General features: G+C 45.4%; 1 protein-coding gene across 2 annotated transcripts in view; it reads right to left on the bottom strand.

Moving 5' to 3' along the window:
• Positions 1 to 15,188, bottom strand: part of LOC119648135 (isocitrate dehydrogenase [NADP] cytoplasmic) — a 41,179-nt gene that overhangs the window by 21,560 nt on the left and 4,431 nt on the right. The gene's annotated exons all lie outside the window — the stretch shown is intronic.

Genomic DNA, 15,188 nt, shown 5'->3' with positions numbered 1-15,188 from the left:
CAAGTCTACCTGTCTGTAGTCATACGTGTGGATCGATGAAGAGTTTGCTGCCCCGAGTATCAATGATTGCGCTGTTAAATTGTTATGCCGGGATGCGGGAAGAATCGAAAGTTCAGCGCCTGTATCGACCAGGTAGTTGCCCCGACTTAAGGTGTCGGTATTTGCCGAAGGTTCCGACGACCTACAAATTCCATTTCGGGAGGCGGATTTAGATGTTGATTTAGTCCTGTTCCCCGAACGCAAAGCACCGATGGCCTCTGCCAACTTAAGAGACGGTGTCTGTTAAAGTTGCCACCATCTGCTGCAGCTGAGTCACCAGGCTTGAGTTATCGTAAGACACCTTACCAACCATGGCTCGCACGTGGACCTTATGAATTGTGTTCGCAATGACGGCCAACGTGTCCAGAGACCCCGAATCCGCACACGTCAGGATGGCCTGTTTGCTCTTCGGAAGCTTCTGCAGCCACAAAGGCTGTAGTAGCTCGGTGTCGACTTTGTCACCACCGAACTGCTTCATTTCACGCAGCAATTGGATTGGCGCAGGGTCACCTAGCAGCAAGGGGGTGTACAACTTTTTCACCAAATATGGTCATGAGGGGTATCCAATGAAAGATCTCGGTTAGTACTTTAGTTTTGACATTTATTGGATAGGTGGAGAGCGAGGGGATCGAAAAGTGATCAATTCTTTCACGGACCCATTCTCAGAAACTACCCAACCGAAAAATTTGAAAAAAAAGTCAAAAGACTGCCAATATATGTTGCCTAGGCTCCGAAATACCCCACAAATCGATATCTGTTTTTAGAGGATTCAAACAATACTTTCTGAAGAAGAATCCAGCGTGGGTGTACGTGCCTCAAAACACAACATATAACAAAATAAAGATGCTTCTATCTGAATATTTTGCGTTTTAGCGCTTGCATAAATCAAAATCTGATAATGACCTAACGAATTCCGGAAGCTTGACCTCATCAATTTATAAGAACTGTTTACAATCAAAACTACAAGTGCTAATTGTATCAATTACGACTTATTATTGCATTAACCAAGGTTTTTACTTGGCAGTTCTATAAACATATTAGATGCAGTTAAGCCGCTAATAGTTTCTCTGAATTGAAGACGTAAAAAATGATAAGAATCCAAGCTTTCTAATAAGCATGTGCTAAGAATGATTTGTTTCGTGACAGTAATCGGAAAATTCGGATTGGGAGACGCCATTTAGAGAGAGACAGCTCTGCCTGGTCTCAGTGGACATCATTTTAAATTATGAGCTTTCCTGAATTATCAAAGTCTTGTTCGTTGCTGAGACATATTGAGAATGATTAGCATCGGGCGAACGTCTGTTTGCTTTCAATTGATACTAATCAGAATTGTTGACTTCAACGAATTTGTTAATATTTATATGCCGACATATGGGAGTGCTTTGCATTGTAGATTAAGCTCCGAGGCACGTTTCAACGTTCAATGAGTTTTGTCAAATAAATTAAAGTGGCAACAGGTATCAATTAAATAACTGATGACCTGTGTGGAGCTGCCAAATCTCCCATGAGGCGCGTCCCTTCGTGCGGACAAGGGAAAGCGCGGCGGATACTTTATGGGGACGCATCAGGAGATGTGCATGGGAAGCAAAGGCCCACCTGTGGTTAAAAATTGGCTATGGGAAGGACATCCAGAAATCAAACCAAATATGAAGGACGAGAAAAGTAGTTTTTTACGGTGCAGGGCTTCGGAAACCCAGTATCGACGGTTTTTGGGAGTGGGCAAGCGAGCTCCCGACTGTCGATATCCAGCGACCCCAGTGCTTCAATAGTGGGAAACTTGGCCGCATCTTATGCTACAAGAGATTTTAGTGGAGTGGGAATGAGATCTACACCGGATCCCTTTCGCAAAAGCTCAAAACTTGGGAGGAAAGGAGGAAAGGAAAGGAACTCGGACTGTGTAATGATAAGAGTCGTCCAACGTGGGGCAAGTCAAGCTCAGCTGGGCTCCATTGACCTGGAGGTAGCGTGGAAGGAAGGCGAGACCCGTGATCTCGTTGATGGGGACATATCGTTAATAAAATTAACAAAAAATAAAATTGGAAACCACCAAAAGGAAGTCCAAGAGAAAAAGAAAAAAGAAGCGAAAAAAAACAAGGCAAAAGAAAGAAAAAAGAAAAAAAATGAATTACGAGGATTCCTCTCTCCCTAAAGCGTCAACTCCATATTCAATTCCCGCAAAACTCTCGGATGACCAAAAAGCCATCCCAACCTCATAAATTTTTTTCATCTGTGTGCAGAAAACTTCCACACACAGTGTTTTTTCATGAAGAGACAACAATCAAGTTTCTCCCCGTCGCAGAATATTAATAAAAAAAAAAAAAAACAAGCAAAAAGGGATCGCGAGAATTCAATCTTTCTCGTCTGGAGTCAGAGAACAAAGTGAAGATGAATCATTGAGGACGGAACGGCACAGCATATAGCCGACCACCTCCGTATTCCATCAAGGATTCATCTCACCGTCACTTCATCCCTACGAAGAAGAAAGAATATTTAATTTTCTTCAAATTCTGAAACGAAGAGATAGCCGTTTCACATAAAGATAGGAAAGGACACTCCTCAGAAGCTCGGACGGCAATACCTTTCAGCTTATAGCCGCAAAGGCCCGTAGATCCAGAGGCTTCTGGAAGGCAATCACCTATGAGACGTTAAATCTCAAGACAAACACAACAAACGACTAGCTCTTATGGTATTCTACCAAGGACAGGACAGGAAACTCTACGTTACAAGGTGGGAAAGGAATTTGAGGCTTAGGAACACTTGCTTCCGGGGAAAAAGGCGTGAAACCTAAAACTAGGAATCTGAAGGCAAGTGTACGTGGAACCTAGCCGGGAACAATATTGACAATCTATTGATTCTCTATCCGACACCACCAAACGAAGTTGTGAGCCGGAATAGGCCATCTTCCACTTGATTCAGAAAACCTGCAAACAAGAAATTAGGCCTGAATCCAGGAAATGTTGGGCCTCACGTTGGCCGCCATTTGCAATGATAAGAGTCGTCCAACGTGGGGCAGGTCAAGCTCAGCTGAGCTTGCGTGGAAGGAAGGCGATAAAGGTCGCGAGACCCGTGATCTCGTTGAAGGGACATCCTCAAAATGAATAACTGGCCTGAGGATATCGAGGAAGGGTGGGAACCTCAGGGTCTTCGCCTCATACAAGATCTGAGGCGGAAGAGGCAATAATTGAGACGGTGATCCGTGTCGACCGAGCACTTTGATGGAGCTTCAATCTTTGTGGGCGGACCTTCACGGTCAATTTAGCCAATTTGTTTAGATTTTTGGGATAGCTCTGCTCTCTAGGTCGTTATCGGCCACTCAGGATGATCGACCTGATCTCCTATAACCACTCTTACCATTACAACTGACATAGCTATTGATGCTGTAAAAGACGATCGTGGAAAGCAGCAAACTGCAACAGTTTTTGTTTCACAGGAGTTCATTAAGGTGTGGTGGAATATCCACCAAAATATTAGAACTGTGATACGTGGTATTAAGTTGCCCTATATTAGGGTGGTGAAGCTTCATGTGGCAAAGTCACGCGGGAGACGCAGCTGATGCCTCCTCAACATAAGGTAGGTGGGAACGCGGACAAACAGAGTAGTAATGGAATTAGTGAATCCCTTGGTGCCCAACAAGCGGCCAAGAAGAAAAAAAGCAGGCTTCATCACCGAAGAAAGTTGAGCTGGCGAAAGTTCTGGGTACTTCTTCGATTACGGCTCCAACTTTGACAAAAGGGGAAGAGCCTACAGCTCGTAAACCCGAAGAATGGACAAAGGTGGGCGGCAAAAAGCGGCAGAAGTAGAAAAAGAAGATTCGTCCGACAATAATTTTATTTCCAAGAAAGGAAATATATCCTACGCCGATATCCTTCGGAATTGACAGACCTGGGTAGCAGTGTGAACCGTATCAGGCGTACGCAAAAGGGGGATCTGATACTTGAACTAAACAAATCTATCGAGAAGACAGTGGATAGTTTCCATGATCAGGTGGAAAAGATGCTGCTCCTCCTCTGTAGACGTGAAAACGCGAAAGCAACAGATAGTAATCGACTGCAAAGACCTAGACGAGGTCACATCACGAGAGGATATCTGTCCTGCGCTAAGGGAACAATTCCAATTTGAGTTAAATAGAAGAAAATGCCATCAAAAGGATGAAGAAGGCATAAGGAAGTGCACAGACCGCTGTTCGTAGCTTGCCGGTGGAATCAGGGATCGAACTGATTACCGTGGGCAAGGTAAGAATAGAAGCAGCAAATATCTCTCAAGAGATGCTTCAGATGCCTCGATTTCGATCACTTTGTAGCAGCATGTGGAGAAGAGGGCCACCTTATCAAAAACTGCACGGGAGGTCCACGATGCATGTTGTGCAAAGGGAAAAAGGGAGTGGACGACCGGCACGTTGTAGATGGTGGCAGGTGCCCGGCATATAGGAGAGAGCTGAATTGTAAGGTACAAATCAACCTCAGCCATTGCGAGGCATCTCAAGACTTGCTCTCGCAAACCATTTGAGGGTCGAATGTGGACGTGGCGGTAATATGTGAACCTTACCGAAATTACGATAGTGCTATCTGGGTGAAAAACTCATCGGGAAACGCGGCGATATGAGCATGTGGACGGCAAGCCATTCAAGAAACAATGGCTGTTGCTGCTCCTCCTAGTGCAACATTAGCGCAATATGAGGAGATGCTAGACAGCTTGGTGTTGGACACTAGAGACCGCAGCCCCAAAAATCATTGTCGCCGATTTCAACGCACGAGCTTTGGAGTGGGGACGCCGAGTAACGAAAACCAGAGGCCAAATCCTGTTTGAAGCCTTCGCGGAGCTGGTCATGGTACTAGCGAACGTTCCGAGGCAGAGGGCTAGGCTCAATCGTCGATTTGACTTACCGCAGTACCTCCTTGGCGAGAGGGACCCCCACCTACACCCACAGTAATCACCAGGCCATCTTTCTCGACATCGGGAACGGGGGAAGGCGACAGTCAAGTGAACAACAAAAGCGGAAAAACCAGGATAGCTGAGTGGTCCACTGGAATTTTCGAGGAAGAGAAATTTTTGGCGGCTTTAGAACGAGGTTACGACCCGAAGGGAACGGCCCTGGAAAAAGTGAGCCAGTTATATCAATGGGTAATTGAGGCATGCGACTCTACAATGTCGCGATGCAAGTTCCATCATCGTAGAAAACAAACTACTGGTGGAACTAAGAAATCCTGCTGTTGAGAGCACCGTGCCTGCGAGCGAGGAGGCTTTGCCAAAGGAGGAGAGGAAAGGCATAACATCGGCAGTCGAAGAAGGAGTACCGCGATCTTCGCAGTAACCTTAAGAAAGCTATACGGGAAAATAAGTGGAATTGCTACAAACAGTTGTGCCTTGAAGCAAATACGAACCCGTGGGGCCCTGTTTACAAGGTTGTAATGAACAAAATTCGTGGAAAAAAATCACCCCAAGTGACGTGCCCACGACTTTTTTTTTTTAAATAATTGCAATTCTTTTCCCAGAACAGGCAGAAAGTGGACCTCATCTATTGGTTCAACAGGACGTCTTCGTAATGCCCGGGGTGACCAAGGAGGAACTACGGGAGACTTGTGAACGAATTGGCGACAATAAGGCTCCGGGATTCCGAACAAAGTCCTGATGTTGGCTACTAAAATCAGGCACGCATAGTTCATAAGTAGATTTGAATCGTGCATGGTCGAGGGAGGGTCGGAATTCTTTTCCCACAACAGGAAGATGTGAACCTCATCCAATGGTTCAACAGGACATCTTCTCAATCCTCGGGGTGACCAAGGAGAAACTACGGGAAATCTATGGACGAGTTGGGGAAAATAAAGCTCCGGGATTGGACGGGATTCTAAACAAAGCCCTGAAATTTGCTGCTAAAATCAAGCCCGCATTGTTCACAAGTAGATTTGAATCATGCATGGTGGAAGGAGTGTTTCCCGCTCAGTGCAAGAGGCAGAGGTTGGTTCTGCTACCGAAGCTTCAAAAACCACCTGGCGCCCTCTTCATACTACCCTATCTGTCTTTTAGACAGTATGGGGAAGATGTCGGAGAGGGTGCTACACAAAAGGCTGCTTCCATTCGTCGGGGGTGATCTATCGGAGCGCCAGTATGGGTTTGGCAGAGCGTGATCTACGGTCGATACTATTGCAACGGTCGTAAACCTGGCCCGGGAGGCATCGCCCGCTTGTAAGTGCTGCGCTGTGCTGACATTTGATGTCAGAAATGCCTTTAACTCGGTCAACTGGGGTCGGATTAAGGGCACCCTGGCTAAATTGGGCGTCCCTGGTAACATAGTGCAGATAATCGAGGGCTACCTCTCGGAGCGACTTGTTTGGTATGAGACGGACGACGGGCTAAAAGAAAATGTGGTGACAGCAGGTGTCCTCCAAGGCTCCGTACTGGGCCTCTGCTGTGGAACATAATGTATGACGTAGTGCTCGGCTTCCCGTAAAAAAGGAGGCAATATTTTTTGATTTTGCAGACGATCTGGCAGTGGTAGTAGTTGCGAAACACTACCAAGGCGTGGAACTGCATGTAAGTGAAATCATTCATGCTATCAAAAGCATGGCTCCAAGTGGTGAAATTGGACATGGTGGAAGGTAAGATGAAGGCGGCTCTTATTACCAGTCGCAGGAAAAACAACACTGTCAAAATCCGGGTTGGCAATCACGAGGTCGTTTCAAAATCGATCATTAGATACCTAGCCTTGAGCTTCAAGGGACACTTGGACTATACGCGCCAAAAAAGGCAGCAAAAGCTAGCTCATCTCTAGCAAGGATGACACCAAATATTGGGGGGCCGAAATTTAATCGCCGGCTGCTTACCGCAGAGGTGGTGAAATTCATCCTGCTATACGCGGCTCATGTCTGGGCGTGAGCCAGGGAAGGGTAAATTCGGCATATCGGCCAATCGTACAGTGCATATAGGATGGTATCAGGTGAGGCAGTGTGTGTCACCGCGGGGATGGATCTTCTAGTGAATGAGGCACATTGACTCTACCGGAGGATGAATCTGGCCGAAGTAACTGCGGACTTCCGAGAAGTCACTAGGAAGGAGTTATACAAGAGATGGCAGCAACGATGGGATAGTTCCGAAAAAGGCCTCTGGACTCATACACCCCCCTCCCGGCGAGAGATGGGTCGAGAATTAAATTATCACCTAATGCTGTTCCTTACGGAACACGGTGGATACAGAAAGTACTTGCATCCCTTCGGATTTAATGAGTCCCCAGACTGTCCCGATTGCGTTGCTGCACCCAAGGACCCGGAGGATGTTATGTTCCACTGTCCATGATTCGCGAACGAAAGAGGGCGGTTAAACGATGTCCTTAATGCAGTTATCGGACCCCATAATTTCGTGGAGGAGATGGTGAGGTCAGCAGCCAACTGGAGTGCGTTAAATGGAACAATAACTGCGATACAGAAGAAGCTGTAGGAACTGGAACGAGCCCGGAAAGCGCGACGGACGCGTGACTTAGTTGTGCTGGTGTAAACAAGAGCCCTCCTCGCGAAGTAATACTTCACAGAGAAACATGCACTCTGCACTGTTGTTGGCCAAATATTTCTAGAGCGGTCTAACATATCCGTCCCCCATCCGGGAATAGCGGATTCGATTGCATGGCTTAACCCACTGCAAAACTGTTATCCTTTCTAAATTACGCTGTCTGCTAAGCTATACGTAGGAAAAGTCATGAGACCTGGTCTGAATTATGATATTGTATTGCATACTTTAGATTGAATGATGCTGTAGATACCGGGCACCCTGTTCGCAATTGTGTTTACCGAGGCTTGAAGCACTAGAATCTGGTTTCGTTTTTCTATGAAAATGCCAAGTAATGATGACGGTCCGTTCTAGGTGAACGAGGTTTCCGCGTTCTTTTTTGCTATGATGCATAAGTTCATATTTGTTTCATTTGTAATTACAGCGAAACTGGTTTATTGTTACTTTCGAACGGGCCCCTTTTTTAGAATAACAGCTTTTCGAGCCACCACTCAAAGAAATTCATTAATTAATCTTTTTGTAATCGAAAGTCAACGCCCGTGAACATTATGCAACAAGTTTATCAAATATTTATATGATCCAGGGCAAAAATCTCCTCTTTGATAAGCCACACTTCAACAAACTCCCAGCAAAAAGAAAAGGAAAATACATTTCACCCAATCTACTGGCTTAGTAATCTCAAACGTCGACATTCGGACGATTAGTGAGGTGATTAGCGATTAACAACTGTTGGACACATGCCAAAAATCCAGACCCATTTAAAAAGCATACCATGTGCGTACTATCAGTATCGTTTTGGGGCATGCCAGCAATCCCAATTTCAAGCGATTGGCCCCGTATCTTCATTGAATCCCAGAATTTACTCCGACGTTACGTATAATTTAATGAATAACCAGGAATCAAAGTGGCAAAGAAGCGCTAAACTTGTTGATTTGTTGATGAAGACGAAATAGATAATGACAGGCAAGGCCAAGGTTCGCTATTAAGTAATAGATAATTTTGAGGCGGAAAACGTGCTATGGCGTGATTAATATTGCAAGATGGAAAAATAACGCATTTTTGTTTTCTCGCATGAATTCAGCGTGGAATGATTTCTTATAATTGATTGTGGGCTTCTATTCTTTGACGGAATGCAGACACAAATAACCGAAATATCTTTAAAAAAAGATATACTGTTGTGACGATTCTGAAAAATTTATTTCCACGAGAAGATACTTTAGTGCCCACACTTGAAGACTAAGTGGGCGTAGACTTAGCGTCCTTGATGCATGCAGAAACAGCAATCTCGTGATGCAACTTGATAGCTTTAATATTATATTCGCAATTACAACTAGGTGGAATGGGACAGTCGTTCATACTAAATCAAATGCTTCTTACTATTTTCCAGAAAAAAATCAAAACAAGGCATCTGTTTTGTAATTTTTCCACGCTAGGTCCTCATTTGCGAGGAGATCATAGCCTGCGGCGCCACTCATCCTACGCAAAGTCTTCGTCTTCATAACCGTGAGGTGGCGTTCATTGTCTTTGATAGTCGGTCAGTATACGAAGCTAAAGAGGGCAATAGAGCAAACGACACTGCATCAACCACATATTGCAGTTTACAATTGATGATTCGGTGTGGCACGTGGTCAAAAAGCTTCTCTAGATCTAGGAATGCAATGTAAAGAGGGCGGCTTGTGTGCATGTGTATATGGTGGGGGAGATCATAGTGACTCATTGTACTCGATTCCCAATCTAAGGGAATATTCTAGATTGGTTTATGTGTTCCAGGATTTCCGCGCTCTAATTGCTGGCCTTATTCCCGGCATGGGAGAAATTGAAACCTCTTCTGTTAAGGAATCCGAGATTTTTCTGCACTACAGTGACCAGGTACCTAGAGTAGTTTTACCGTATTGAATCTAGATGTTGAAAGAACTGCTCAACGTCTTCAGTGAAGCTTGACTATCGCTGCAGATTAAGATCACCTACGTCAATCACCCATGTGGCTTTCTATTCGAAAGGTAGAATCCTCCTCCAGACCTCTATTTTATTTTTGAGCCATTCGTGAGGAAAAACTCAGTATTTTCCTGGTTCAAGTTTTCTTTACGTTTCAGGATAACTTCATATTTTCTACTAAACCGATAATGGTGATCTGAGAAAACCGGTTTTGTGGCGAAGTGATACAAAGCATCAGCTATTTCTAACCGGCTTTTTGGCCCGCCGCGCTTCGGATGCACGATATCGCTCCGCCCCCAAGCTGAAACGTAAGGGCTTTGGCAAGAGAACCCGTGGTGGGGCTATTCGGCTGCGGTCGATATCTGATGATTACGGCGGGAACACCAAAACGCGGAATCCACTCAACACATGCTGCGCTGTTATATCCTTCAGAGGTATTGCCTCAGGCCACCGTGTAAACCGATCAATGATCGTGAGGCAATACTTGTAGTCGTGCTAGTCTCACAGAGGGCCCATAATGTCGAGGTTCATGATGTGGAAGCGCCTTGTCCACTTAAGTAATACGTTTACTTCCTTCCTAGCATATCTAGTGACTTTACACCTTTAGCATGCGATGGACTTTTTGACCCAAGAAATCAGGTCCTGGACGGCCATACTATCTTTGCTAGAGACTAGCCGGTTTGTTGTCCGAATTCCAGGGTGCTCAAGATCGTGCACAGAGAAAAAAACAATTCTTTACGAAAAGGGACCGAAATATCTGGCGTAGGTCCCTTTTCAGAGATCTCGCCGCAGATACAGTAATGTGAGTCGAAGATAGGGAACTCGTTGAACTTGTATTTGGAGTTCGACTGCAGGTTCCGAAGAACTGTGTCATCCTTCTAGGTGGTGACAGCGACTGCCGAATGATCGACTTCGGCTGGAATGTTAATCTCGGAGATCCGGGACAAAACGTCAGCGACTAAGTTGTTGACCTGTTGAATGGCCGATGTGAAGTGGCTGATGTAGGCTACGTGCCGAAGTTGGCGAGGGGCCTTGTCGGGCTTTTGTCATAAGGCAAAAGTCAGAGGCTTATGGCCCGTGAACCGCTTGTTTTCAAGAGAATGTCGCAAGTGCTTACTACTTAGATACACGGCTAGTAATTCACGATCATAGCTGCTGTAACTCCGTTGAGCAGGATTCAACTATTTTGAGAAGAAACCCAACGGTTGCCATCCTTTAGTGAAGAGCAGCGAATCGATGCCTGAGGCATCGATGAACACGGTTAGAGGTGCATCTTGTTGAGGGAGTGACGAAAGTGTAGCATCTACCAGCTGTTGCTACGTGGTTTCAAACGCTTAGACGGTTTCTGGAGAGCAAACAACCTCCTGCGAGTCTTTAGTGTTATCACCAGACAGGAAGGTGTTAAGTAATGCTCTCCTTGCCTCTCTTTCCAAAGCCAAGGTTCATGATCCGGTGAGAGAGCCAACAGATGCCATCAGCGTTGTCGAGGTGTTTCAGGAAAGATGTTATCGTCAATTGAATTTCTTCACGTTCTTCGGACGAGGCAGCATGAAGAACGTCACCGATAACAAGAAGAAATAATATCGGTGACAGGATGCAACCCAGGCGGACTCCGTTTTGGACCTAGAAATACGCCGAAATTCTATCTCGATGACATATGTCGCTCTGATAATAGCTATTAAATTCTCCGGAATGCCCCTCCTACGTAGAGCACTTCAGATACATGCTATCGAAAGCTTTCTCCAATTGTCACACTCAAAACCGGTGCCCTTTTTTGAAACCTTAACGATCATCCCCTTCTTCCACTCTCAGTGAAAGATCTCGGATTCACAAGACTTCCGTACGAATGTACGTAGCAGATTTGCAGGTGTAGTGATAAATACCTCTGCGGGGAGACCGTCAAGCCCAATGGTTTACTCGGTTTGAGTGCATTGATGGCCGAAATGATTTCTCTTCTGCTTAGAGGAACAGTGCGCGGATACGCGATGTTACTTTGACCAGGCATTTATGTTGATGTGGATGTAATGTGGTTAAACACCTTGGTGAAGTGTTCTTTCCACCGCTTCAGTTGTCAAACATCGTTGATTGAGAAGTCGTTAATGTCCTTCGCAGGACCATCGTAACATTTGCGACCACACGCGAGCTCTTTCGTGATACGGTATACAGTTCTAAAATCATTGCGATGTGCGCTATCTTCTGCTTTCCTGACCAGCGCAATAGCAGATTCTCTACGGTGTAGACTATTCTGAACTTTCCGAGATTTTGCTCGGTTTCGAAGTTTAAACGCGTCACGTTCGGCCTCACTTGCAGTGGTCAGTAGAGCCTTCAACCCCTTGCGTTCATCGATCCGCTACCACGGTTCCACAGTCAGCCAGATCTTATGACGGCCTTTCAGGACATGGCCGACGACCTGTGCAGCACCCAAGAAAAGAGCATTTCTGATGGCTTCTGATATTTTCATCTTTAATTGAAACCTAACTGACCTTAGGGCAGGCTCTGTGCTCGAATAATGTGCCACCGATAACGAGGCGGTGGAAGTAGCAGAGATCCACGAACCTCCCACCATTACCATTAAGGTCCCCAAGACATGTCCGAGAAAGGTGTTGTCAGATCCAATCTTGGCAATCAGATCACACAAATCGATCAGAACGTCACCCTGAACCATGTTTAATTGCTCATAGAAAACATCTTTCTTCACTACATCGGTAGTCCCCGTTGACGCGTAGCATTGCACAATTGTGACGCTCGTTAACCTGGACCAAAATCTAGCAGTTAGAAGCCTGTCATGCGGTAGCCGTCAAAAGCAACCCGACACCGGATTCGCGTCTGCTACCACTTGGCGTTCCAGAGTACAAAAGCAAATTGCCACAAGGGGGAGAGGAGTACTTACCATCTTACTTCGCTTAGGCCCAGAATGTCCAGTTTATGTTGCTGGAATTCCCGCTCAAGTTGCAGAAAGCGAGCATTCTGAGGACTTTCGTTACCGTTATCGAGGAGCTAGCGCACATTCCAGAGACGAATCATAATCCGTTTTCGATAAACAAAGGTCGTTGCCGTGAGGTCAGTCCCTATCCGAGGCGTTGTTGACGTTTCGGTAGCAGTAGATTTTTGAAATTTACAGGTTGCTAGCCCACAAATAAGGGGTTTGCTTGAGGTTGGTTATATATATATATAGTTAAAAAAGCCCACGGACCCTCTTCCCGCCCAACCGGACCGAGAGGCGACCAACCTAAGGATGGGCTGAAGGCAACATCCAGAGGACCGCATCACAGCGATGATGCGTTTTAACGCAAGGTGTGTGCGACCATGCGAAAATGTATTACTACATCCCGATTGTCGCAAACACTTCAGCCAATGACGCGGAGGTTCTACAATACAGAGACATGGATCTTATATCGAAGACAGTGCGGATCAAGACTGAAACCCATTAGGTCAGATTGTTACCGGACAAGACTCTTCGGACTATAGCACAGGTTGCAAGGATAACCGCTTTTTGCATCTCCATGTATAGTCCAGCCCTAAGATCGAGCGTTTTCAGCGCTTTATGTAAGTTCTGCGGGACTAATCCCGTCGCTGAAATTACTACTGGGACTACTTCGATCTTTTGTAGTCTCCAAGCCTGCTTCATATCGTCTGCCAGGGGGCCGTAGTTCCGGATTTTTTCGTGCTGTTTTTCAACAGTGTTCCGGTCCAACGGTACGGCTACATCGTTTATAAAGCACACTCGTTCTTCCTTTAGAAGCAGAACTAGATCGGGTCTGTTATGATTAACACTGTGGTCGGTGGCAATAGTGTGATCCCACAGTAGTTTGACCCGATCATTTTCCAAGATTCTCTGCGGAGTATACTTATAGTAAGGATGGTATGTTGCCACTAAGTTATACTTCAACGGAAGGTTTTGATGGAGAATCTTGCAGACGGAGTTATGACGATTGGTGTACTCGGTACCGCTCAACATCCTGCACGCAGATTTTATGTGCTGGATGGTCTCCTCTTCACAGTTGCATAACCTACAACTGGAGTTGGTGATTGAGGAGTCGTTTATAATTTTTTGTTGGGAGCGAAGCATCCTGAATTGAAGTTAGGAATGCTTCGGTCTCATAGAAAAGTACACTATTTGTCAACCATTTGTTGGAGGCTTCGATGTCAATGCCTGACAAAAACAAATTTTTGATATGACCTCCGTGAATGGGTTTCTCTTTCCACATGTCGATCTTCTGTTGGACTGAAGTAACATTCGACATGGGATCCCATTCTCTGCTTCTCAAGTTCAAAGGAAATAATTTATTATCTGCCATGACGGTAGCCTGATGTATTTGGCTAGAGGATTGTTTCTCATAGAAAAACTCACGAAGAGAATGCACTTGATTGCAGTGCAACGTTTTTAAATCAAGTACTTACCCTGATGACGTGGGATAGTGATCCTCAATTTTTCGGCAGCTCTATTGTGCATGTTGTTGTTTACAAGAACTACCCTTACCCGTCTATTGGCAGATTCTAAATCAGTATTACTCCACTGTATCACACCGAAAGTGTATAGAAGGACGGGAATGGCGAAGGTATTGATTGCCATGATCTTATTTTTCCCGTACAGCTCAGTTTTAAGGACAAGATCCAGACGCCGTTCAAATTCTCCCAGCCACTTAGATTTAATTATTGCCACAGCAGGTGTTGTTGCTTGCAATATGCCGAGGTATTTGTAGACGTCGTCCGAATCCATACCCTCAATTCGGATGTTATTTTGGCTGTATCCTTCGTTGTCGGTGTGTTTTCCCTGAACAATCGTTTTTATGCGACATTTTTCCAAACCCAACTGCATGCCGATATCCCTGCTGAACTGGATGATGATGTCCAGCAAGGAGCGAAGTTGGTTCTCGTCTTTGGCATACAGTTTGATGTCGTCAATGTACATTAAATGGCTTAATGTACATTTCGACAATATGCCATGCTTGACTAGGAACCCGTATTTGCTTTCATGCAAAAGATGGGATAGCGGATTCAAAGCCAAACAAAACCACAGTGGGCTTAGAGAGTCGCCTTGGAAAATGCCACGCCTGATTGGTATCTCTCCTGATGTTTGTGAGGATACCGATAGCTTCGTGCTCCAATTCTTCATTAATGTCCTCAGAAGAAGAACGACATTCGGGTTGATTTTATACAAGCGTAACACTTGTAGTAGAATGTGATATGGAGTCAAAGGCTGATTTATAATCGATGTAGGCTGTCGAAATGTTTCGTTTTTGGTGAACAGCCTGCTTTACAGCTACCGTATCGATTATAAGCTGTTCTTTGCAGCCTCGGGAGCCCTTTGCGCATCCTTTTTACTCCTCAGCTATCAATTTATGAACATCAAGATGTTTTGAGATGTTCGCGCACAGAACTGAAGTGAAAACCTTGTAGATGGTAGGAAGACAAGTATTTGGTCGACATTTTGAAGGGCAAGAGATACCCTGTTCCTTGGGGATGAGGAAAGTTATCCCCTTGGTGAAAAATGGTGGAACTAAATCAGGATCGGCAATCATCTGATTAAATTGATTTGCCAATATCCTGTGAGTGCTCTTGAACCGCTTCAGCCAGAAGTTGTGAATCTTGTCAACTCCTGGCGCCTTCCTGTTACCTGCCTTGTCAAGGGCTGCTTCAACGTCGACTTCAGTTACGTCAGGCATGGTCATTTCGGGGAGGGCCTCGTATGAACGCATAAGGTGTGGGAGCCACGC

Source organism: Hermetia illucens, chromosome 2 (assembly GCF_905115235.1).
Source record: "Hermetia illucens chromosome 2, iHerIll2.2.curated.20191125, whole genome shotgun sequence".
In the NCBI taxonomy this organism is placed as follows: Eukaryota; Metazoa; Arthropoda; class Insecta; order Diptera; family Stratiomyidae; genus Hermetia; species Hermetia illucens.
The sequence above is the reverse complement of the archived record's forward strand: the minus strand, read 5'-3'. Positions and strand labels throughout refer to the sequence as shown.